The following is a 4,406-nucleotide window of genomic DNA, read 5'->3' on the forward strand; positions in this document are numbered from 1 at the left end:
AAGCAATTTTGACTAATACTTGGAGCACATTGTCTTCCTTTTATGTAGATGGGTCATCATTGAATTGGCTATGGTTAAGGGGTCTCTAATGGGAGTGGACCTAAAGTCATTCAGTCACTCTTTCAATTAATGGAGATACAAATCCTTGTTAATGTACTTGCTGTCACAGGGTCGCAGTCCTTTTTTGCACATGTGATCTGTGAATCTAGGAACCATTCAATGAGAATTTGCTCAGGACTGACTATTCTGATGATTGGCCCAAGGGTTCTAACACACCAATACACATACACACACACACACACACACACACACACACACACACACACACATACAATTATGTACACTACTTCATAGAGCTTGGAGAGAATGCCAATTTTTACCTGAAAGAACTTACCAATATTCATAAAATCCTTGACTTTGACTTTGTTTTATTGATTGAATGGGGTAGAGAATGTTGGTTTTCAATGATTCATAGGATCATCAATTTTGAAGAGACCGTAGGGTTTTCTTGGCCATCCCCTTCATTTTATAGATGAAGAAACTGAGGCACAAAAGTTAGCTCATTGTTTTTCCCCCAAATTCACCCTTTTTCCTAATGTCACTTTTTCTATGCAAGGCACCACCATCATTCCAATTGCCTAGGTTTGAAACCTCAGTCATCCTTGATTCACCCCTCTCCCAATACCCACCAGATCTAATCAGCTACCAAGTCCCATTTATTCTATTACCACATCTCTTGCATCCATCTCCGTTTTTACCACTCACCAGCATCCTATTTCAGGCCTTCATCATCTCTCACCTGCAGTAGCTTCCTAAATGATCTCTCAACTTCAAGTCTCCCCCTTTCTAATCCATTCTCCATCCAGCGGCCTAATCAATGTTCCTAAAGCCCAGCCCTGACTATGTCACTCTCCTATTCCTATTCCTACAGTGGTTCCCCATTGCCCCAAGGATAAAATACAAACCTCTCTTTTCTTTAAAGTCCTTCATAATGCATCTCTATCCCACCTCCATGGATTGTACATATGACTTCTATGACACATTCAAAGTTCAAAGCAAACTGGCCTGTTTGGGGTTCTTCCTAGACTACAATCTATATCCTATCGCCACACCTTTAAACAGATTGCTACCTCCAACCCTCAATAAAGCATTTTTTGATTCATACAGTTTCATTCATCTGTTTATACCAAGTCCTAAAATCCAGTTTATAACTATAGTATAATCCCCCATCACAAAGGCACTTGGGTATTGGCCTAATAGCCATATTTTAGGTAAGCCATTACATTAATTATATAATTGTTATTAAGTGACTGATACATGTCAAGTACTAACTAAAGTGATAACTATATTATATTTCATGGGACATGATTTGAACCATGTCAAAGCTGAATCTTGTTAATAATATACATTATAACACTGCCCTAATAAATAGGCTTTGATCCTGCATATTTTGTTTGTATGTGTGTATATACATATACATACATATACAGGGTAATCCAAAAGTCACAAAGGGGTTTCACTATTTAATAATTCCTTTATTTTTTGTTTTTAATTTAAAATATGATAGAATCACATACAGTATATATAGGTAATAAATTTATATTATGGGTGAAAAATCAAATCTCATAAATGGTAAAAAATAAAGAAAAAATAATTTTCAAAAAGTTATTGGGGCAGCTAGGTGGCGCAGTGGATAGAGCACTGGCCCTGGAGTCAAGAGTACCTGAGTTCAAATCTGGCCTCAGACACTTAATACTTATTAGCTGTGTGACCCTGGGCAAGTCACTTAACCCCAATTGCCACACACACACAAAAAAGTTATTAAAACATTGTAAGTTTTGACCCATCCTGCATATACATACATACACACATATACATAGACACATCACACATGTGTAATACATACATACATAATTAGCAAAGATGAAAAAGCTGAATACAAGAGGAACAGAGACAAAAGGAACAAGAAGAGCTGAGAAAAGCTGCTCAGAGAAGACAGAATACAGAAGAAAACAGGAACCAAGCTGATGGGAAGCCTTTCCAGATATTTTGCTCATAGCCTTACTCATTGGAAGAGAGGCGCTGCTCCACTGAGAGCTAAGTGGCTCATTGGAAAAGAGGTGAATCCCTTTGCTGTATGGACAGTTGTCTGAATGCATTGCTCTCTAGAGTCATTTACAGCGTGAGAGAAGAGAGTGAAACTTCTCAGAGATTATTCCTACTGCCCTCTAATGTGAAAAAAGAAATATGGGCTTTAAATCTGTTTTTCCATGAGATGGTATTTGACTCTGTGGAGAGCTGATTGGGTAAAGCAGAATCCCCTGCTATTTGAAGAGCTGATTGGGTAAAAAGACTATGTGGACCTATTGCTTGAGAGGTAGAAGCTCATTGGAACCCCATAGCAAATCTGGCCTAAGTGAAATTCTTGCCACTTTCTTCATAACCTGCCAAGGATGGCTGTGTGCTAAAAAGAATTTGCCACTACTTCAGTGGCAAACTAAGAGTAGTTGAGAAGCAGCTTTGTCTACCAGAAGAGCCATAAATACTAGAAAGGGATCAGACAGAAGAGAAATTGTTAGTCCCAGCCAGTTATGTGTGTTGTATACTATTCTCTGAAAAGAGCCTAAAACAGCAAGGCCTGCTGTTGTTGGGTTCCCCAGCCACTTAGGTTTCCCTATTTATGTGCCTTCTTGCTAAATTTTTGTGTGCCCACTTGCCCTCATGGAACCCATATTTGTAGGAGAATGTAACCCAGGTTTCTGGGTAGACTGGTATGTTTCAATTATTCCTGCTCTTGCTTTCTATTGAGAAAATGTTAAATTATTATTGCTTTTGTCATCTACTCAGAAAGTATTATGAATATTCTTGATTTTTCCTTATCATTAGCTAATTGTTTCATATTTACAAGTCAATGGTGTCATGGTGACTCTTGTGTAAATTGCATGTAATTGGGAGGGGAGGCCATGAACTACACCAGAAGTAGCAGGGGCACAACACACACACACACACACACCAGGGTTACCCCAACTCCCTAAGGATAAGTTTGCATTTCAACTGTGGTAGCCAAATGACTGTGTCCACACCTCCCCTCACTCAACACCCTCCCCTGCCTGAAAAAGAAAAACTCAGAGCTTCCAGCATTAGTACAGGTTGGAATAAGTGAGTCATCCCATGGGGGGGAGGAAGAAGGAGGAGGGTGTGGGGACCACATTAGATACCACACCCTTGGATGACAGTTCCTATTGTCAGTGGTCTGGGCATTATGCCCTTTACATATGCTCCATCTATAATTGAGTTTAATTCAATTCAGCAAGTATTTACTAAATGCCAAGTACTAAATGAGGTGCCATGGATACAAAGACAGAAATGAGAACACAATGGCCAGAATAAAGGAATAGAATTTTCAAGGAAAGCATAATGCTAATCAAATTCTTGTTGGATGACAAATCATAATCTATCTTGGATTCTAGTAGAGTAGAATTGGAATAGAGCTTTCTTCTCTCAGAAGAGAAGTGGTAAATTTTAGGTATGGAGTAAATCATCCATTGTCAGGCATGGCCAATGACTTTTCATCGTTGCTATTATTTAACTATTTCTTTGTTTCAAGAGAGTTGACAAAGGCTCTTTAGTCAAGGCGAGAAGCATTTATTAAGGGCCTATCATATGTCAGGCTCTATGCTTAGACACTTGAGGATAGGCAAAAACAGCCCCCACTCTCAAGCTCACAGTCTAATGGAGAAGACAACATGCAAACAACTATGTACCAAAAATATATACAGGCTAATTTGGAGACATTTTCAGATGAAAGGCACTAAGATTAAGTAGTTCTGGAAAAGACTTCTGGGAAGAAGGTGGAACATTTGCTGAGACTTGAGGGAAGCCAAGAGATATAAATGAGCAAGGAGTGTTCCAGGCATGGAGGACAGCCGGTGAAAATGTAGGAACTGGGAGATAGAGTGTTTTATACAAAAAACGGCAAAGAGACCAGTATCATCATATTAAGTACTTGGAAGGGAGTAAGGTACAAGAAGACTGGAAAGGTTGGAAGGGTCCAGGATATTCAGGGTTTTAAAAGCAAAATGGAGGGTTTTGTATTTGATTCTGGAGATCATAGGGAGCTGTTGGTATTTATTGAAGGGGGGGGTAATATGGTTAGAGCTGCACTTAAGGAAGATCAGTTTGACAGCTGAGTGGAGAAAAGGGTCTTGACAGAAAAACCAGTAAGCTATAGCAATAGTCCAGTTGTGAGATGATGAAGGCCTGCACCAGGAAGATGACAGAACAGTGTCAAAGGAGAGGAGTGAGCAAGCATTTACAAGAGATCTTACAAAGGTACAAACAACAGTACTTGGCAACTTATTGAATATGGAGAGTGATAGAGAATAAAGGATCAAGGATGACCCCTA

Source organism: Dromiciops gliroides, chromosome 5, assembly GCF_019393635.1.
Source record: "Dromiciops gliroides isolate mDroGli1 chromosome 5, mDroGli1.pri, whole genome shotgun sequence".
Classification (NCBI taxonomy): Eukaryota; Metazoa; Chordata; class Mammalia; order Microbiotheria; family Microbiotheriidae; genus Dromiciops; species Dromiciops gliroides.